The sequence below is a fragment of the Harpia harpyja genome, chromosome Z (genome assembly GCF_026419915.1).
Source record: "Harpia harpyja isolate bHarHar1 chromosome Z, bHarHar1 primary haplotype, whole genome shotgun sequence".
Lineage (NCBI taxonomy): Eukaryota > Metazoa > Chordata > Aves > Accipitriformes > Accipitridae > Harpia > Harpia harpyja.
Window position 1 is genome coordinate 61,943,211 of NC_068969.1, and position 22,768 is coordinate 61,965,978.

Consider the following 22,768-nt stretch of genomic DNA (forward strand, 5'->3'; position numbering starts at 1 on the left):
CACTCAACACCTTGTGATTTTTTGCACTCTTTTACAAAGATGTTTGAATACATTGGCAAAGATGGCAGTGTTCTGATTTTCTACCCATAGGAAGAAATACTTGCATTTTATTTTGCATTTGGATAGAAGGGGAAAGTACTTTTAAGTTGCACAACATTAGCAATTTTAAAATATTAAAATGAATATTTCAGTCTTTGCCATGTAAATTCTAATGCCAATCCAAAATTTAAATGCCTGCAACATTTTTCTAATGGGAATTAAATCACCTACATTCATACACTTGGATTAAAAAAAAAATCATTTATAAAAAAATCAGTACAAGCATATCATTTGGAAAAACTTTTAAAAGATCGAAAATAAAAAAAAAAAGGAAGGTATTTAGTTTTTTTTGTACAAAGAACTGATTTTCAATTTAACTGTGTTTTCCTGTGTAGTAATTTTGAGATGAGAAAACTGCAAGCAGCTCTGAGGTTTTCTATGTACAAAGCAAACCACACACCAAAATTTTGGTGTGCTTACATATTTATCAATATTCACATTGTGGCTCAATTATTCTGTTTAGTTTTTGGTCTCTGATTAGCAGTTATAATAATTTTTTTAGATGATTGGGACATACCACTACAATGACTAAGAGCCAAAGGCTGGAAAGGAATCCCAGCATTTGCAAGATATTCTTCATGTGTTGGAAAAAACATCTTGAACTACTGTAGGGGAAACCTGATTATTTCATAGGTGAAGGAGCCAATTTACTGCATATGTCCAGCTGCACTTTCCAAAAGAGAAATAGGTAAAACAGTTTCCATTGTACTTCCAGTATAATTTATCTTGCTTCTCAAAAGTGCTTTAAAAATGGAAGTGTGAGATGAAGAAATTGCACATCAAATATCACACTAGAAGTGTGAAAATACTTTTTTTTTTTTTAAGTGACACACTGGTAAAATTCAGCAATATGAAAAGAAAGAGGACATTATTAAAAAAAGCCTAGAGAAAAAGACAGTTTGATTTTGGTAATTACATTAACCCCAAAATAATACTTACTGTAATTGCAGCCAAAACAAGTTAATCTTTATAATACATGTAGGACCAAATTCTCCTTCTGTTTACAAAACTGTGGTTGCACTGAGTTGACTGAAAAAAGAATTTGGCACAACATGCAAATCCTTTTAGTTATTCCACCAAAAGTCTCCTGTGTATCTTTTAATTTGTAATGATAATCTCTGATGATATGATTGATAAAAGTGACTACCTGCTCCCTGGAAACAGCTTTTGAGATGAGATTAGATCTTACTGGATCTAATTAGATCCTGCTGGATCTTACTGCTGGCATCTGGAGAAAGGAGTCATCGGGATGACAAAAAAAGGCAAATAGTTAACTGGTGTGCCTGCTTCTAGATTAACAGAAAGGACCCAGTCCTCCACTGACCTGCACAGCATATACCCTTTGAAACAAAAAAAAAACCTTAAAAAGATGCTTAAATCAAAGCTTTGTGCTGTTGTGAATGACCACATCAAATGCAAGGCAATGCAGAAGCAGGTCCAAAATACTTGTGGTTTAATGAAGATGAAGAAGAGCACACGCATTGCAAAGAAACATGTTTTTTGCTTTTTAGTCAAATATTCTAAGCTCTGCTTTATTCCTGTGGTCCTACAGAAATCTGAATATGTATAGCAAACACTGGTTTTAGCAGTCAAATGTAGAATAGTGAATGACAAGAATGAGTTAACATGAATAACAGGAAGATAATGCAGTACTCAGGCAGTATATATCTTGTATTTTAGACACGTTGCCCACATAAAATAATGCCTAATTAAAAATTGGTTTATGTTGCCAAACAGTACTAGTGGAACATTCATTTGGACACCTGCTCTGACCAGACTCAAGAGTCTAGTTTTTCTGACTGTTGATTTATTTTTGGTCCAAAAGAATGTTTGTGGCAAATGCATGTTTACACAGGGACTTGTGCCCTCCATTTTCAGATGCTAACCTTAAAATCCCATAGATTTCCTTTTCCCTGTTAATAAGGGTGAAACATACGTCTGGCTCTATTTTTTTTTTTTTTTTTCAAATTAACCAAGATATAACAAAACAGTGACTTGATGAAAAACTTATCCAAGGGATAGATATTTGACAGTAGATGATTTGTAAGCACACACACAATATGAGCCACCCTCACTCAGACCAAAGATCCGTCTAGCCTAGTAGTCTATCACTAACAGCTAATTTAACAAAATATATTAATGAAAAAGGCAAGTACAGAGTCATTCTTTTCTGTTATGTCCTCCAGGTGCCATTTTAAACAGTCAGTGACAGTCTTGTCCTCTCCATATTCATCTTCTTCTGAATAACTTGTGGTAGTGAAGCTCATGATGTAATTATAGTGAGGTTTGTGGAAGGAGGTTAAGTCTTCTACTGGGTTAAATAATATTGCTGGAAAAAAATAGACATTATTTTTGGCACATGAAACTTTTTTTTCAAGTATGAAATAGTGTTCTTCAAAAGTTGAGAATGATTCTTTGGAGTCTTACTAGACACACTAATTGGTCAGACCATCTAAGACAAAAAAAGTACTTGGTTCTCATGGGGCAGAGGGAGGGTTTTAGCAGCAGGAGAGGTGATAGCATGATTACGTCTAATGGTTAAGAAAAATAATAAATTTGTTGCAGTACAACAAATACCTGTTCAGAGGGTATGACTTTCATTGTTTGACAGTTAACTGACAGTTGTTTGACAATTTCTTGGCTTGTCCTTTAAAGGTGTTTAGTGAGCTCTCATTTGAGGATCCAAACTGAAAGTTTACAAATAGAGTGACTGCTTTGTGAAAAATATTGTCCTACTGAAATGAGGATGTTTTCATCTTCTGCTGATTGTCTCCAAGCTCTGCATGGCAAGTGGTGGTTAATCAGTTCAAATTCTGCATGAGGTGACTTTGGAGCACTTGATACTAATACCTACTATTGCAAACACATGATAAAGGGACCTTGACAGTTTGTTGTATGAGATGTCATGCTGTAACGGCTCTGGGGATGTGCTGGCTGAAGAGTGATTGTCCATTTAGTTGTTGCACACATCAAAGCTGTTCCACAACTCCCAGCTTTCCTTGTCACCCCTCAGTTTACCTTTTCCTGCACTTGTCTATACTTTCTGGGGTGCATGACTGCAATGTCCCACAGTATTTGAAATCAAGATACTGCATGCTTCAAAACAGCGACTGCATTCTTCTGGAGACTGAGTCACATCCGTGACCACCTCTGAGCAGGTGGTTGGATGAGACACCTCCTGCTGTCCCTTCCAGGTGGAGCTGTGAGTCTCTAACAGGACCAAAAGCCTGGAATCTAAGCCTAGCAATAAATTAACTTGAAATAAGGTCCAAGATATTTCACTGATTGGAGTGGCTAATGAGTCAAAGGAATGGTTGATCAGGTGTGTCTGATACTACTTGACTCAAGGTGTTTCAGCTGCACGTGGATAACCGTGCTTCCCTACAGTTCACTCAGACTGTGTAAACTTGACACAGGACACATTGGGTGAACGCAACCCCTTTCTTGTGATAAGGAGGTTAACTCATCATTAGGGTCCTTTCTGGCACTGCTGGGACTGTCCCTGCAGACAGCTCACTGTGGAAATGGACTTGTGCTCCATAAAAACTCTTAGACTGGGACTTGTCTTACGCCTTGGTATTCACTAAAGCAAAAAGCCACTCTTGAATAAGCCATGACATGCTATGGATGGTTCACTCAGCTCTACCACAACAGTGGCAGTTTAAAAGATTTTTTTTTTTTTTCTTCAAGAACAGCCTGGTTTTAATAAATGTGCATCCAGGTAAGCTGAGCTTTATAAATGCAGAATTTATAACTGCAAAATCCTTTGATGCCCTGAGAGATACTTGGATCCATTTAAAGATGTTACAAACTTAAAGAAAGCATACAAATCTGAAATGTAATACCAGCAGATAGTTTAACTGGCAGGAATATGAATTATTCACTTTCTTTTCAGATGGTATGTACCTCAGGTTCATTTTTAAAAACTTATTCTAGTATTTGTATGCCTAACATTTAATATCCAAGGCCACAAAAGAAAAAGTTTGTCAGATGAAAGAGCCTCCTCCACAATTTTAACAAATGCCATTAACACAAAATATAATACTGACCCACAGGATCATTTCTAGAAAAGATTTTACTCAGTACAGCCAGTACAGCTAAGCTCCAATAATATGCAAAGCATACTTCACTTGCCTTCTATGTTCATCTTGGATTTTATTAAATAATGTCTGTCACACACAAAAGTGTTAATAGAGACATTATTAACATCAATAACCTGCATTTTTCGTTGCAGCAGACTTCTATTTGTATTGCAAAGAAATGCTTTTTCTTTCAAATCTAGTAACCTCTTTCTTCATTTCCCAAAACAAAGCATGATAGCCTCTGGTTCAGCTGCTGTTAGTACCCTTTCTGCAAGCTCCATAGATAATTTTCTCTTTCATCAAAAGATTTGCATAGTCCAAATCTTCTTTACTCTTGCAGATTTGGTACAAGGCAGATGTTTTTTTCCTATTGACTTTCAAAATATCTCATGCTATCATAAGCCAATCTTGGTTGACACTGGGTAACTCTCACATTAAATTACGTGAGCAATGACTTTTATAAATTCTAAATTACAGCTGTCAATGAATTAACTGTGTAAACTGCCAGGAGCTGGCTCAGCAAAATCCCAAACCGTTCTGTCGTAGTGACAGAGGCCCAGGTTTTGCTGACTGAACTATCACACGCACAGACCTGATCTGTTTGATTTGCACATGAATGCTGACATTTTTTAAGAATTACAGCATTTATAGGTAGTGCCTACAATAATTACTGACTGAATTAACTCCCTCTCTTTCTGTGCTCCTCAGTTTCCATCAAGCCAATTTTTATTTTTTTAGCCTCTCTTTCCCATGTGTGTGTAGTATTGACTCTCCATCCATGTGACCATGTTGCCAAAAAGTGACCAGCCCAAGGACGAAGAGATTGTGCTCTTTGCTGGGAGCTTACTGAGTTATTTCCTCAGCCTTGGTTTGCAAAACTCTTACATACATGCTAACTTTTCTCTAAGATCAGCATGGCTCTCTACTGAAAATTTACTGCAGAAGCCAACCCAAGCATCCATGCTATACAACTGCCCTTAGTTACTTACTTATGCCTGCAATGGGATTACCTACGGGATATCTATGGGCTTTATGCACTTGGGACAAAGTGGTCCAGCAGGATGCCTGTTAGTGACCCACTTGTGTCTCAGCCCAAAGGCAAATGCCTTATTTGATGCTCTATTTCAAGCCTGAATAGAATCAGCTGAGCCCTCTTTGAGTGGAAAATACTGGCTTTCACAGGCATTTCAGTCAGATCTATTGCAGTTGGCCACTCAAACATGCCCAGATCTTGATGTTTTGAATGTGAGGGGCTGTAAGTTTAGTTGTTCACATTCCTCCTGTTCCGGAAGGTAAACGAGACAAAAAAAAAGCAAAGTCTATGTTTTCAAATACACATCCAAGTGGGCATGATGACACAATGCTAATACTTGTCAATGATTTATTTTTTTTTTAAATAAAGATCTCTGTCAACAAATATATCCTTCTTTACGTCAGGTTGCAGCATTTTCTACCACATAATGATGCATTAGTTATGCATGCCTGAACTAGCGAAGCTTTTATGAGAATGAGTAGAGCCAGAAGTAGATCTTGAAAGATCCATTTTAGAGAATTCTACTGCATGCATGATGTGGACAGGGAAGAAAGATGGAGAAATGAGGATAGATTTTTGTATAATGTAAAGGCAGCCTTGTGAGAAGAACCTTGGCTAAAGAATACGGGATTCACACCCTGGCTCTCACCACAGACCCCAGCATGACTGGGCAAGATCCTGAATCTCTCTCTGTATTTGTAAATACACACTCTCTCTCACACAAAGAGAAAACGCGCATGCGCGCGCGTGTGTACGTGTGTGTGAGATACGCATCAGGACTTTAAAACATTTCTGCCAGAGTATCAGTAAGACTGTTTGGGCAGCTGAATCTCAGGAGGTGGGAAGCCTTTCCTTCACTTTTAGAGAACTGGTTCTGCTTTGTACAGGAAAATCCACTACACTTATGTGCTGTAGGATGAGATTTAACTATGCACCACAAAACTGATTCCCACCCAAATTCTCTGGTATGCAAGAATGCTGCAGTTGGCTTGTTCTGATAGCATTTTTGTGAAATTTGTGTTTTTCAGAGAGTGAAGGACAAGTGCTTAATATAAGCGTGCACGCAATTGCTAAAGATATGCAATATGGCATCCTATACACACACAAATAAATGTATACTCCAAATGTCCAAATGGTTCCTGTTCTGGCAAAGAAGCCCACAGTGGGCTCTGTATACCACTTCAAAGCCCTTTGGGAGTACTGGGTTCCCCATAGCCTCCCTTTCTCAGTTGCAGCTCTGCTCAGCTTGTGTGCTTCCTGCCACAGAGGACAACCAGCAGTACCATCCAGCCTGTGATATCAAAGACACAAAGGAATCATAGTCTAGTGAGCCACATATTGGTATCCATGTTAATTTGAATCAGCTCATTAACACAGAGGATTTCTTCCACCTGAGACTATGGGGTGCATCCATTTCTGTTGGTCCTATGACTTTCCACAGCAAAGCAGTGCAAACATCTTAAAATTATTGTAACCATTGTAAGTTATTCCCCTGAGCATGGGCTAGTTAGCTGTGGTGAAGCTTTGGTCCCCTTTTGTGGCAGTCTTTGTTTTTGTTACAGACCTGCCTCAGTCTTTCATTGATCAGGATGTCCTTCTTTCTGTGGATGCCTTCTCAACTCAACAAGTTTGGGTGTTCACAGGAAGGGACCTGCTGAAACTTTCCATTGCCCTCATGGCAGGAATTTCCTCTGGCTCCACGCAGTCTATAGCATGGGATTTGTGACATACTTCCCTAAAGGTGCAAAATCTAAGTTCATGAACAAACACAAGCAGAGGGGTGCATCTGAGCATGACCAGGCTAGCACCAGCAATCTGATCAGCACACCTTAAGCGGCTGTTTGCCATTACATCGGCAGTTCATAGTAAACTAGCAGCGAGTGAGTGATCAGCAACCACATTTCAGTGGCAGTGGCAGCAGTGTATCACACCCACCAGCCATCACCTGATCATGTTCTTGGGAACTGCTCTTAACAGCCAATTTTGCAATACTCTGAACATCTTACAGCACCTGTTAATAGAAAGATATGAAGTGTCAAAATGCACACACTTCTTAACACTTAGATGAAAACCTGGTATAGATCAAAATTAATTGAATTCATAAATACAAGATTTGACACCAAAATTCTGTGCTTGTGAGAATCCAACACTGAGCAATAATTTGTAAGGGCTGAGCCCATTAATACAGCTGAATTTACTCTCTCTAATAAGTACAAGGTCCAGGATAACAAAATACCACATCCATAAGCACATTTTTACAATCAAAACTAACATGATCTAGAACCAAAGTTCAGAACAGTTGTTCATCACCAATACCATGAAACAACTTCTCTCCATTAAGGTGAATTATACACCATGCTTAACATATAGAACTAGTGCCTTTTAGCATGTAGTCATAACATGCCCTTGTTGCAAGATTGCACCTTTATTGCATGTTTGCTGGACCCTACATGCCTGGGAAAACACCCTACGAAAAAATCCAGCCTCCTTTTGCATGAGGCTGAGAGGACAGTTCGACATTAAGATGAAGATAAACACACTTGGGCAATGTCTTTTTGGTGCTAGGTAATTTGTTGCTGAACAGATGTTCATTTTCACAGCAATAACTGTAAGGTATCACCACAAGATGGTTCCAACTGTGTATCCATGCCGTATGTTAAGAGGTCTGCACTGCAGATCTTAGTTTGAAGTTCAGGGCACTTTTTATCTAAACAAGAAAACACCTGAGTGGGCCATTTGACAATAAAATTCACAACCATGCATCAGCAACTGATTACTGTGCAGGTAAGGCTCTGCAGCAATTGGCAACTGGCATCCCGGACTGTGAAAATGAGCTCCATGGTAAACTGTGTATGTTGTCAGGTGAGTGTGAGAGCAGGACTAAAGGAGTGAGCTCCCAAATAAATCTGCAAAATTTAATGGCTGTCGTGGTTTAACCCCAGCCAGCAACTAAACACCACACAGCCACTCACTCACTCCCCCCTCCCCGCAGTGGGATGGGGGAGAAAATCGGGAAAAGAAGCAAAACCCGTGGGTTGAGATAGGAACGGTTTAATAGAACAGAAAAGAAGAAACTAATAATGATAATGATAACACTAATAAAATGACAACAGCAATAATGAAAGGATTGGAATGTACAAATGATGCGCAGTGCAATTGCTCACCACCTGCCAATCGATACCCAGCTAGTCCCCGAGTGGCGATTCCCCGCCCCCACTCCCCAGTTTATATACTAGATGTGACATCACATGGTATGGAATACCCCATTGGCCACTTTGGGTCAGGTGCCCTGGCTGTGTCCTGTGCCAACTTCTTGTGCCCCTCCAGCTTTCTCGCTGGCTGGGCATGAGAAGCTGAAAAATCCTTGACTTTAGTCTAAACACTACTGAGCAACAACTGAAAACATCAGTGTTATCAACATTCTTCGCATACTGAACTCAAAACATCGCACTGTACCAGCTACTAGGAAGACAGTTAACTCTATCCCAGCTGAAACCAGGACAATGGCCCATAACTATCTTGGACTATCACATACTGGATAGTCCAGCCACTCAGATGTGGGACTGATGTGAACAGAGAGGCTATAATCAACAGGAGGCTGGCCTCAGGAACTGCCATACAAGAAGGACCTTACTTTCAGGTTTTCCATCAAAACTGGTGTCTTCTAATGTTTTTTGGGGGACAAGGTGTGTGTGTGTGTGTGTTCATTTTCCTCACTGAGTAATTGAAGTATTTTTTGAAGTCTCAGTGAAAAGTTCCAGGAACTTTTCTGTGGTCACAGGTTGGTTTACAGACCTGAGAACAGTCACTGATACTGGGGGAATCCCTTTAATTAGTAAGAGAATCATTAAAAGGTTCTTTGGTCTTTTTTCATGACCATGCCGTAATACATAATGTCAATTGCAATGAGACGCTCTGTAGGCCAGAGAAAATGATCCTTTGAAATGAGAAACAGTCTTTTGAAGACCCTGTCTTTTTAATTTCCCTTGCTTTCTGCACGGATTACAAGGTAAATTATCAGCATTTGTTCTTAACAGTTGCAGTAGAAACATTTAGGATGCCTGAGAGAAGAGAACTACAAAAAATACAGAGTATTGGATGTCTGTCTTTGTGTGACAGAAGATGGATTAAAATGATAAATGATGATTTACCTAATAAAGATTTTATAGATTGTGGTTTATGATATCTTGTAGCACTTCCACCACATTGGGAGCAGCTTTTCAGACTAACAACAGCCTGTGATGACACAGCATCCCTACAGTGGTAATAACTCACTTTCCCATACAATCTGCAAACTAATAATGGAAGTTAGTAACAGGATAAATCCATGGAACAGTGGCCCTCACCTAAACTCTGGTTAATGAATCAAAAGGACATGAGATTTTCAAGAGAGTGAAGAGAATTTGCTGCAGCAAAAGGTCCCACAACATCTTTGAACTCCCCTTTAGCCAGCAGATAACTGGCAGAAGCATGTGGAGGAAGGCAGAAAGCAAGGTGGACAACTGGTTAGAACAGCAAGCTGTGGAAACAACAACATGCTAATGAATTCAAATGGAAACAACTGTGAGGGGAAACGCCTTAAACTTAATTAATACTCAAACCATTTCCCTTCCCTTCCCCAGAGATGAGGAGAGGAGGAGAGGGGAGAGATTTTCATTGTTCAAAGTTTAGCAAATTACTTCCTTTGTTCCTGCCAAAATCTGAACAAAATGTTCAAACCTGGATACAAAATTAGGCTCCCAAGCCTATTTTTAGAGAATTAAGTATAAAGTCACGTTTCTGTAATCTGTGTCTCTGTAGGTGGATGCCTCCACTCAGCCATTCAGTATGTGATATGCACAGAAATTTGCAGAGGTGAGGGCTTTAGCAAACAGACCTGAGCCTTTCAAAAGCACAGTCAAGCAGCTTCCAATACAATTAATGCACAAAATAAAACACTGTGTAGAGTTCTGAAATATCTCTCCCCTGATACCAGCAGAGTGCCTGGCAGCCACATCTCCTCCCCAAGTCCTACTGTTCAACACCTAATTTAATGCATAATTATGCCCTGCAAGAGATAAGCATCGTGGACAGCTTAGTAGTTTATTTTTAGTTGTTTACACATTTCAGCTTTTTTCCTGTGGGTTGACCTGTTGAGTCCTAAATTGCAAGTCTGAATGCAAACGCTTATGGCACCAAAAGATCATTCCAGGGGTATTTCTAAACAGGCACTGATGAGTGTGTAGCCAGTATTGTATTCCAATTTTCTGCTTCATTTAGAGAAGTCGAAAACAAAGTCAGAGCTGCACTAATTCCTGGGTTAGGCAGGTGGAGACCAGCCTAACTCAGGATAAAGCAGTGGGAATACTGCAAACTAGAGAGGGTCTGCAGAGGGAAAGCAGCCCCTCCCAATGATTGCACTGGCTAGTCCTGCACCAGTAGCGTCTTGCTCCCATCAGAAAGGGATCTTGGGAAGATGCTGATATATGTTTTCTAGCAAAACTGCCAGTGGGACCTTTACCAAAGGTGATTGCTGCCTCTCCCCAGGGCTCACTGTGAAAAATCTCCTTTCTCTTTCATCCATGATGCTATCAATTTACAGCCCTACCTGCTAGTGCAGGAGCTTATCACCCCCATAAATGATAAAACTAAGGGTTTAGTTATAGTCAAACAAATCTACTAATATAAGCTATTTATAGGCATGAGCTTTTCCTCTGGGGAAGCAAAGGGCAGTCAGCTGGTTCTTATCAATGACTGGAAATTACCTCAAAGCGGTATGACATCTATACCAAGATGCTGCTGATGAAGGCAGCTGGGGTGCAGCTTCTGAGGTGCTGGCCTTGGGTGAGTTTCCTGTGTCATGAAGGTGAACGTGTTAATGTTCAGTCAAAGGTTTGGGAGACTTTGCTGGATACCTGATGGTAGCAACGTGCAGGCTTTTGCTGGCTGTCACTACTGACCTGCCTTAGCCACTCTCTCATTCCTGCAGCATGTTGCCTTAGGCAAAACCAAAGGGCTTACACAGCAAAATGAAAACCAGACAATTCAGGTGTAGTAAAAAAGGCTAAAAAACCCCAGACTAATCAGAGGATGGGAATCTGTGGTGGTCTGAGAAAGAAAAGAGGGGAATGGCCAGTTTTAAATTGCACAGCAGGTCTAAGGAAGTCACAGTGAAAACTCCCTCCTGAAGTGGAACAGACTGGAAGGTGAAAAACTTCTCTCACTGATTTTTGGCAAAGCAAATTAGACAGACTTACAGGTTTGATTCAGCAGTTGCAACTGTAGTTGAGACTGTTGCATCCTGCCAGACCAGAGGCAAATAACCACTTGGCCCAACAAAACCGGGCACCTTACGCACTGCTGTGTCTCTGGGATTTCCTGTAACTGCTAGCAGACCACCTCACAGGCCAACATTTTCAGTGGTGCTCTTAATTCTGCAACTGTGGAGCTGGACAGCAAATCTTTATAACTTGGAATATACCACGGCACAAACTCTCAATGGAGTTTCCTTCTTATTTCAAATTTATGTTGCAAGGTAGGAATGTGACAGCAAACTTGTGTGTGGGATCAACAACCCTGAGAGGAACTGGTTACAAGAATAAATAGAATCCTCACCACCTTTCTAACTCTGACCCTTGAGTACAGAAAACTAAAACACTGGGGGAGAAAGGCTTTTTAGAATTACCCTTAAAATAACTCAAGCGTCTAATTTCTCTGGTTTGTTGTGAAGGGTTATGAGACTGTGACAAAATGTCCCTATCCATGGCAAAGCAAGGAAACCAATAAGGCCCCTCCTGGTTTTCTTCAGTAAAAAGATTTGCTCCCTGATCACTGGGAGGGAACCTGAAAAATTCCCAACAAAATTCTCCCTAGGACTTTCAGACCAGAAAAGCAGGAAATAAAATATTAGACAGAAAAAAAAACCCCAAAATTCCACAAACTATAGGATTTTTTTCACACCATCCTCCCCACCCCCCCAAATTCTCCTTCTGAAAGAAAATGGGCTTTCCATGAGATGACCTTCAACATCACGGAGGAAGTTAGAGGATTTGAGAGCACAGCACAGTTTGGTGCCAGCATCGCTTCTTTCAGAAGCTCATCATGCTCTCTAACTACTGACAAGCCCCTCCAGAGAGAGTTGGGGAACACAACTCCTGCAGGAGTGCTGTCTTCGTCAGCTGCGTTACAGCAACTCTCAGTCCCAACTATATTCCTCTCTTTGCACGCTACAGAGAACCGTTTTAGTTTTCAGCCTTGCTGAGCCTGTTTAATCTTGATCACTATCAGCCTAATTCCCTGATGAGCCAATCTGTAACATACTCTGGCTCCTATTGCTGGAGCTGATGACTGAATTTGCTTAGTTGAGGAATGGCTCTCCTTGACTTTCATTTTGAACCAATGGTACTTCATTGGCACTGGTCATTCCAGACTGATTTCAGTTAAGCTTCCAGGGTGTGTTTAAAAGATTTACTCACTCGGGGCCTCAGAGCAGCGGTTGGAGGAGGATAAGAAAGAATTTCATGCAAGTTCTTTGTTTCTAAACCACTTTCTATGCATAAGGTTGTGCAAAGATTTCTGAAAACAACCACGGAAAATACCGCTTCAGGACAGGATTTACTGGTCTGAAAGCAATTGCTTTATGCTGAGAGTCCTCCTGTCCTTTTGACTATGAAACTCACCCCCTAACTTCCTTCTGATCAAAAGGAACATGGTAATTTATAGGGCCTGTGAAGATGCTGAGAAATAATAATCTTAAATTTAAAAAAGACCAGAGTTTTTTTTTTTAAAAAAGCTTTTTCGCCTCCTATATGATTATTTGTAGCACATAGTTCTCAGTTTTTGCAAACACTTCAAAAATACCAGATTGTTCCCATTTCAATTTAGACTTTTAGAAAGGGGGTTACACTGATACATTCAAAGGTATAGCTATCTGTAGTATAACACATTCATAGATAATAATAGACTAGACTAGAGTAGACTATTTTAGTTGGAAGGGACCTACAATGATCATCTAGGCCAACTGTGAATACTGTGCTAGTGGCTGTAATTAACAAAATTCAGCGAAGTTATTCAGCGAATTTATTCAGCTAAATGAATAATATTGAATTATTAAAGTTCTTATAGAAACTAAAGGTCTCTTAAATGACCCTTCTTCAAAGTCAAAATTACTTTAAAAAAGGTTCACAGCTTTATCTTGTACAAGAAAGGAGTTGGATGCTTTTTACTTTCCAGCTAGAAAGCACAGGCAAGGAATACCACACCTGGCATGACTTAGTAGTCAGTGTTACTTATTAAGAGGCACGCACCACACGTGGCACAAGGGTATTTATCACAAGCTCACCCTATGAAGAAAGACAGAGATGGACTGTGTCAGCACAGCATTCAAATGCTCTCACGAGGTAGCAAGAAGCCTGCTACCCAGTGACATAATGGAAACAGTTTGAACACAGCCCTACATGCCCTGAAATCCTCACTTCTGACCCAAACATACAAAGCTCAAGACACCTAAGAGCTAAAATCATCATACCGTATGCCCTTGCTCCTTGCAGTTTCCCTGCCTCCCACCCTTCACATTTTCAGTAACATCTGAATGCCTGAACTAAAGCCTCAGGTACCACAGACTTTAACACCCTGCTTAGTGCTTTTCCCCTTCTTTCCTCTATCATGTTGCCATTTGTGTTCATTTTCACAGAAACACTGACTTTACAAAAAGAAAATCTAAGAGCGATAATAAATGTGGACTGAAAATCCAACTCCATCCAGAATTACCATACTGAAAAACCAGATGTGTGTGTTTGTTATAAACACATGCCTGGCCAGCCTCCACTTTGCCTGCAGCTTGCTTTTACTCTTGATAGAGGATTCAAAGATTTAACAGAGCAGTCAGGAAAACAAACAAAAAGTTATCTTCTTCTGCAGGCCTGCTGCAGCCTCAGGTGCATTCACAGCAGGAGCGAGGGGAGGTGTGGTGTGTGCTGCAGCACTGGCTCTCTCTCTGAGAGTCAGGGTGTTGGCAGGGCACCTGCAGACCTGCTCATGCATCTTGAAACTCAGGAGGGTATTATCTAGAGGAATAGAGAGCTATGTTTTACTTAAAGTCCAGGTTGTCTCCACATCAGTCTCAGACTGCTGTGGAGGCAGTCACTCCTGATGTACAATGGTGTAAGAGTGAGCAGACAAGAGGGCTGTTTTGGTTTGTCCCCAGAACTTCACAGTGAGGACTAGCATAAGGGCAGGCCTTGGTGCTGCGGGAAGAGATACACTATTCCCTTTGTTATCTTGAGTCAGGGGCACCAAACTCATCTTGGAGGCATGTGAACAACTGATACTATCAAAAATGTCATCAAAAAGCTGCTTCAGACACATGCCTCCAGATTCAATCAGGGTCATCTCTGCCTTTTACCTTCATATCCTGTGACCTGCTCTTGCCTGCTGTCAGAAGAGATTTTAACTGACCTCTTTGTAAAGACCACTTTGTTTTGCCCCCACCTGCCTTTTCTGGCCTTCGTTCATTGAAGTTGAACTAGTACAAAAGAAAGAAAATTGAAGGATCCTTTCTAAGCTCTGCATTAAGGAAGGTTTTCCACATCCAGGGGCCAAATGACCAATTTTCCAGGGCATAAGCAGTGCAGAGTGGACACAACTGAGTCTACCATTCTTCGCATGCACTCTTGAAGAGGGATGTCCCTAGTTACCAAATTTGCAGCAGGAGGGTGTGACAGAATGTGTATTTTGCTGTCAGTTCCCATGGCTGGGCAGTTCTGGGCTGCTCAGTGAGCTTTGAATCCAAAACTTCCAAAAATTAAAACCGCAGGTCTATCATGGCTATGCCAAAGCCCCAAGCCCAGCAGATTCATTGAAACCTTACAAAGATTAGCCATTAGACAGTGACAAAATCCTTACAGCACAAATTGCAATTAGTACAAGCAAACAGGACCTCTTTATCATCAAGCATCTGTTTGCAGTCTATTTTAATCATGGTACCTTCAGGTTTCCAAAGAATGGAAATTGAGGGCACAGCTATGTGCTCTGAATTTAAGAACAGATGCAAACTGATGCCTGCTGGGCATGAACATGCTGGTAACCTTCTGTATCAGAGAGGGAAATGAAACCCAATACAAATGGGATTAGCAAGAAGAGAAGTGAGGTATTTCTCTGCAAGCAAAACAGAAACCATTATGCATTCATTGGAAATAGGATAGAAAAAGTCTTGGGGCTTGACTCCTTGCCTCATACCAATAGGCTTAAGACATGATAGAAACCTGGCAAACTTGACTTCTCCACTTACTCTAAACAACAGCTATTTCCATAGGGAGGGAGCTGCCTCATGCTGGTGACAGGATGACAGAATATGGTGCACTCATTTTAAACTGAGTACTTGATATTCTGTAAAGCTATATGCTAGATTATCTGTGGCAGCCTGTTCCTGTAGCTGTAGCCTGGATTGTAGCCTGCCTCCTACCTCCCTTCTATCAGAAAGTGAGTCTGCCCTGTCAGTAAAACCTACACCGAATTGCACAGCCAAACCTAGCCTCGACCCTTGAAGACAGGTGAGCTTTTCTCACAGTTGAAATCCATGTAGGAAACAAACAGTCCCTGGCTGCTCCAAATCCAGTCCTGATCTAAAGACCACGTGCACAAGAGAACTCATCATATGTAGCAGAAGGTTGATCTGCTGGGTAATTATCTTTCTTATGTGTTGCAGGGGCAGGCATTACATTTTCAAGAGACTGGTGGGAAGGCAGAAGTACTTCACGTAGCCATGGTAAGAGAAATCTACTTGCACTCCTATGAACAGCTGTCTTGCAGAAGCCCCCACCTGCCTGCAGAAGCCAATCAGTAAGGATTGTTTGGCGACAGGCAGAAGCAATGGGAAGAAAAGTAAAGTCATCCTGGTAGGAAGGCAGTCCTATGAAACTCCAAGGCATGGGGCTTGAGTGTCTCCTACGTGTTGATGTGTTCCAGTAATGCCCATGGTGAACTGAAGTGCTCTTGCTATTTCACCAGTATTGTGGGCAGCAGTATGAACAATGTTTTTCTGTGGTGCTGTGTTTCACAGCTAGACTGACCACTTGTAGAAGCCTTTCCCCTCGCTCAAGCCTTCCTAACACCTCTGGTTTGGACTTTAATGTCTAATAAGGGTTGAGCTGAAATGTCAGCCTTTCCCTGAGCAGAGATGCTAATAGTATCTTTCTTCTGCCATGAATCCACCACTTCACCTGAAAACTACTCCTGCAAAAGGAGGGGTTTGACTAGTTTTTCAGTCAGTTCTTGCAATTGCAGGATTGGGAGAGGTGACACAAGAGAGGAGTCAGGGAAGCATGGCTAGGAGTTGGGGTAAGCACTGCCCTCCCAGATCCTGGATAGCTTTAGGTGAATGTGAAGGTATGGAGGGACAAAGATGCAGAGGTGTAGAGCTAAGGCTGAATTTTAAGGCACTGGGCAGGTGCAACGTGATAACACCAGCTGTTGGAGAGAACAGCTGTCACACCATCTGAATATGTGGCCTGCCCACATACAATCAGTGCTTGTGAAAGGCCCAGTCTACTTCAGCAACACATTGAGACCTTTATCTAAAGGGCTTTTCCACCTCTTTCCCTCTTCTCTCTTTGCTAGATCACCTGGAGACCTACAGATGTGGTTAGCAGCAGGGGCCACTAACAGGGACAGAAGGGACCAATAAGCCATCCTTGCAAACAATCAAGGCTGGCCGTATAGCACGACCATCCCAGAGAGGACTAGAAGGTGGGAAGCCTGACCAGGCATGCAGAGATCTTAGCTGACTTAATCTGGGGCTAGTGCAACCTAAACCTTGTTCCTCATTCTAATGACTGGGCCAACAGCCCTGTTTTATCATTGGCCTTGGAAAACAGTGGCAAAAAACTCTTTGTAAACACTTCAGCAATGGAGAGAAAACCCCAAATGCTATAACTCATTTAAAATCACAGAAAAAAAAATTAATTCTGCACGCTGGAAATATCAAAGTAGCCAGAATCATTACAGCAGCTTCATAAGAGACTGTGAGTGGCATTTTTTTGTTTGTTTGTTTCTCCCTCCTGAATTTATGTCAGCCCCACTAGACATCATTTTGTCACTTCCATCCCATTTTTGCCCTTGTAGGCCCTATGGACTTAGTCCTGATTTACAACAGTGAGAGGAAAGCAGGACCTTGGCTACATCTACAGGATGGCATGGGAAGATGGCTGCAGCCAGTGGCATGCACACAATTCCCTTTGTGTTTCTGTAGGCTTAGTCAGCATGATGGCAGGAGTTACCCTGTGACAGCGATCAATATGTGTGGGCTGGTGTAGTGATTGCCAAACAAGAAGTAAAAGGCTGTCCTCTTACAGAAAAATACTTTAACCTTGTTATAAGTGAGGCATATTAAGAATAACATAGGAAAAGATCCTTAATGACACTCTAGTCTGACCAGCCTAACTGTGAAGCAGTTTCATCCTTTGAAATCTTATCTACACCAGTAACAAAAATCCCTGTGCAGTTCACACTAAGTGCCCTGTCAGCACAATTGGGCTTTATACAAGCGAAGGCCCACTCCTACAGGCAGCCCACAGCCCACAATGCTTAGCTGTGCATGAATAAAGGGAGCCAGGGAAAAGAAAGGGAGGGAGAGATGTTTCCCTTCCTGAGCTACAATCCATGCCTCTGTAAAAAGTTTCACAACATGTCCTATTTTATTATTTCACCAAATACAACCTGCTACTTTATGAGCTGTTAAATTCAATAGCTTGCTTGCTTTTTTGTTGAGCTCACATTGCCTACTGCACCCTGACCATCTACTACTTGGACAACTTCTGGGTACTCTTAGCATGTTTGTCATCATTTTTGTGACTTTTTGTGCTTCACCCAGTTAAGGATTCAGGTGTGATAACTAAAGATGTGTTGCACATTTCAGCTGAGTAAGCTTGTGTAAAGAAATTAATGTATCTAAGCAGGAAATCAGCTGCTGGCTTGCAAGCAGTTAGCTGGTCATGTCAGCCACATTGTTCTCCTGGCTTCTCCCAAACATACTTCCTCCTCTGTTCTTTGTGTGATCCTTTGGAAACTGTCACATCCAAGTTACCTTTAAGTCCACCATACCTGCCTAGCGCAAGAGCAGAAAGAGAGCTGCAGCAGCCAGAACAGAAAGGGCTTGTAAGCTGTGTTCCTTCTGACCTTTCAAACTTCTTCCTCATATAAATACAAACTTCATGTGAAAACACTACAGTGAGAGCAGAAGTCTTACTTTTTTTGAATTCTTCCTCTAAAAGACTGTTAAGAGTTGTGGCGGATACTTTGGTCTGAAGTGACCTAATTATGACGCTTAATTATTTCAGAGCTGAAGTCTACTGTAGAGAAATTATGTTTGTCTTATACAAAAAAAATAACAGATAGAAGCTAATTTTAGAGTTCAGGACAATGCTGTGGTGAAAGCATTGCATTTTAAAAAAGAAAAACATCACTGTAAGTGACTTGGCTATTCTGAACGAGAAAGGTAGTTTCAAACTACCTTTGTTGGCTATACTGAGAGCAGTTTTAAAATCCTGCTGTAGTGCTCCCACAACAAGCACTGCTGTAGAGATTTCACCAGATGCCTACAGATGATGTCAGGATCTCATAGGATGTGCATATCACTCAGAGGACATGACACAAGTTCTCCTAAATTAATTGCATAAATAATGTATAACTAGTTAAACTTTTGCAGTTTAACCAGTAAAGTACTCAATCTGAACATAATTACTGTGGAATGAGAATGGCTATTACATGATGAGCTGTAATATTGACATAAACTAACAAAACAGATAAATAAGAAGTATTTGAAATGTACTTCTTAACTCACTATATTGCAATAATTCATTTGTATCTTCTAGATAAAGGGAAGTTATCGAGTGCTGAGGAATTCAAACACTAAATTACTGCATGCTAGCTTTTCCATTCTGACTGCTAGGATGAACTCTTCAGGAGCTAAATTCCTCGGGCACACTGAGTCGAGAGAAGAACTGAGTGCCTGTAACGGCAGTTCAAGGTACTGTTGAAGGCAATGGAAAGGGAGATCCTAGAGCTGGCCAGAAGGGCTTAGGCAGAAATGCAGGCAGCAAAACATGGCCCAAACTTTTGGTGCTTTTGCATGAGGCATCTTTCTCCCTTTTCAGTTCCTCTGCACTTAGTGTACATTAGGTGTTTACACAGGCACTCAGAGTGACATGCCTCTTAGTTTGTAAGACATGCCTCTTACTCCCCTAAGTGACTACTACTTCATCTCTCATTCTCAGTTTTGCTGTTCACAATGAAGATGTCCATGAACAGGGGCTGTCTGCGTTGCCATGTGAAAGGTACATGTGAAATGACCTGCACCATGACTCCTGGGTCTTGCTCCTTCTCATATAAACCCCTTCGCATTGCTTCCCCTGTGAGTCATGGAAGGAGAGAGAGCAGCATTTTCTCCTGTTATGTTCCCTGATGTCCACTGATTTCTTCACTGAGGAGAAAGTCTGCTGCATAATGTGCCCCAGCAGACCTGGACATGGATGCTTTATTCACAACCTTGAGGATCCTTCAAGCAAACCTACCTGTTAGCTCCCAGAGCTTTCTTTTTCACAGCACGCTGCTAATAAACTTGGACACTGCTGTTATGGCAATACTGAACAGTTCCAACTCTACATCTCGATTGCTGACTTCATGCTAGACTGAGAGTTAAACCTACTCGCCTGTTTCCTCAGCACTGCTATTTATGGCAATATTCAGGCTCCAAACTGATCTAGCTCAACACGATTCTTCTGCAAGTTGCATTAAGAAGTCAGGTTTCCTGACTCACTGTGAATCAGTATGATCAGAATACATTACTCATCAGCAGCTGGACACCTGAAAGGCTTAACTCAGCCAAAATAATGATGGAGCCATTCAAAAAGGAAGCTAGATCAAGTGGTAGCCTGGTTATGACCCATGGTCTTCTAAGTCTTATGTCTCATAGTGATCAGTCCCAGGTATTCTTCAGTAGTTTTCTGCGTGCTGCAGGTTGCCTGTCTGCTAGATTATCTCATCCTGATAGACTAGCATAATACCCAAAGCACAGCGTCTAACATCCTTTCCAGAGTTTTCATCATAATTATTACCTGTCTGGGCATTCTTGTAATTCATATAAGTTGCTAACGCTTCTTTGAATTTAACTAAACTCTTGGCTTCAAAATCTTCCCATGGCAATGGATTCCACAGTCTAATTACATGTTGTGAAACTGTCATCTTTAATTTCTACCACTGCCTCTGAATTCTTATCTTTTGAGGCAGAAGTGTCTATTCTTCCATGTTTAGATCACTCTGGTTTGTGTTTTCTATCACCTCTTGTTTGTCCTATTCACAAAAGAAACAGTCAGATGCAAGACTACTGACTTAAAACATAAAATAATTTGATTTCTGCACAAAGCAGGAAAAGCCAAAGGCTGCTTTAATTTGATCTAAACAACAGGTGCTTCTGTAAACCTCTGCAGTTTATGCCCTTTTCCTACATCCCAGCCAATTGCTGAGCATTCACACTCTGCATGGGTTAACTACCTTCTAAGAACCAATTTCTCCCCTACTGAACACCTGAATGAAATCACTGGACAATGCTCACTCCCTACTGGCTGAGGACCTGGTTTATAGCATTTTATCTGCATGAGCTTTTCACAAAATTCAGATGAAGGCAAATTCTCCTTCTTTCTTCATTGCCTTTCATACCCTGCTCTTGAGTTTAACCCTTTATTTTAGTTTAGCTTAATTCTGAGTGAGAGTGGCCACACCAGGGTCTAATTCTGTGCAATAAATGCACTTCAAAATTTAATTCAGATCCTATTGCCTGAGTGTCCCCATGTAAACAGGTTCCAGAATATCTATGAAATAGATCTGTGAAATACAAGATATAATAGAAAAAAAAAAAAGAAGAAAAAGCAATTATTGGATGTTTTTGTCTTTTAAATCCATCACCTGGAGGCAGTCATTAAAAAAAATTCTGATAACCCTGAACTTTTCACAACTTTAACACCTTGAAGTATTTAAAGATCAGGTTCTGCTCTTTCTGAACCCCATGAATGCCCCTCACCTGTACCCCCATCTTGAGCAATAGACACAAACTTCTTGCTGGGGCTCACTGTGCAGTGGTACTGACACTGCTGAGACTCTCCTGACTTGCTTGTCTCCCACTGAGCACTGGCATGTGCTTTTGTCTGATCTCTACCATCACATCTGCCTGTCTCCCTCATCTGGAAAAGCAGACTTTTTTCTGTGTTGTTTTAATGTTGTAGGTAAAGAACCTGAGAGCCATAATCCAGCACTGGCATGTGTCATCACCTCAGAAGATCAACAACCTTATGTCCTTGTCCTGTCACAAATTCACTCCAAAATTGTTCAGGTTCATAAAACCCTACGTGCATTAGGAGCCTGTAACTGCAAACGAGTGGTGTCCAGCCATCCCACTGCACTTAGAAGCTGCTCAACACGATGAAAGCCATTGACCCTCTCTCTTGGTAGCTGCTGTTTTTCTGCTGCTTGCAGATCTCGGCACCAAAATTTGTGCCAAAGTGACATTTCTGTAGCAGCTCCCATTAACTGGAACAAAACCAATCATTTGAAATTGGCAGCTGTGATGGAATGAAATGTTTCCATAGAAGGCCCTGCACAATTATTTCTTGCTAATTCCAAAATCATGGGCAGGATGGTCCTGTGGAAGATTTTCCATCCAATTTGTATTGTGACAGGCACGATTAGGATGCTGACAAAATCAAGGCATCACGGTATATAAGTCAGAGCACAGAAAGGATAAGGGTTTAACTCTTGTAATAAAAAAGTCAGCTGGCAGCCATGCTGTTAGTAATATAGATTTGCTTTCTAAATTTTGCCTGTGAACTCTGCCAGCAGAACTAGTGGTCACTAGCAGACTGCAGAAACAATTTGGCATGTCTCAGGTAGTCAGCTAGTTTGCTTTTTAATGAATGGCCATTAAAAAAGCTAGGAAAGTCAGAGATAGCAAGCACAATCAGAAAGCATTATAAATTCAATTATAATCATTAATTTTGCTGATACAATACTTATGCCCAAATCCACTAAAATGAATAGTGGCTACCCAAGCAGCCTCAGTGCATTCTGAATAGGAATTTTAAGAAGCAAAATACAACAGTCAAGAAACCCAGAATGCAGCTTGATAGCTTGAAATTTCTTGCTTCTGTTTCAGGTATGAACAGTGACTAGCGTGTCAGAAAATCAGTCTGTTTTTCACATCTATGTCGGTTGGTATAAGACAATATCTGTTATTACCTCTTCCTACAGTCCCTGCCTCAGGTAATACTTAGGAGCTCAGTATGCACAGCAGGAATTTATAATGAGCTCTCAGTTTAGATTGCCATCACTACAAAAAAGAAAGGTTAAAAAAACATTCAGAAGAAAAAATCTGGTGTCCATCAAAACCAAATGGGAGCCCAGGGTTTGAAGACACACAATAAAAGAGCAATGGATGTGATATCACAAGTCATTACAGTAATGCAACAATACTTTCTTCCCACTGAAAGAGGCCAGGACTTTATCACAATGTCACATCAGAGTCCCTGGC

General features: G+C 41.0%; 1 long non-coding RNA gene across 1 annotated transcript in view; it reads right to left on the minus strand.

The window, feature by feature from the left end:
* Nucleotides 1-1,612: 1,612 nt before the first annotated feature.
* LOC128137260 (uncharacterized) overlaps nt 1,613-22,768 on the minus strand; it is a 197,214-nt gene continuing 176,058 nt past the window's right edge. The window contains exon 3 of the long non-coding RNA XR_008233642.1: nt 1,613-2,428. This is a non-coding gene — a long non-coding RNA (uncharacterized LOC128137260). The remainder of the gene's footprint in view (nt 2,429-22,768) is intronic.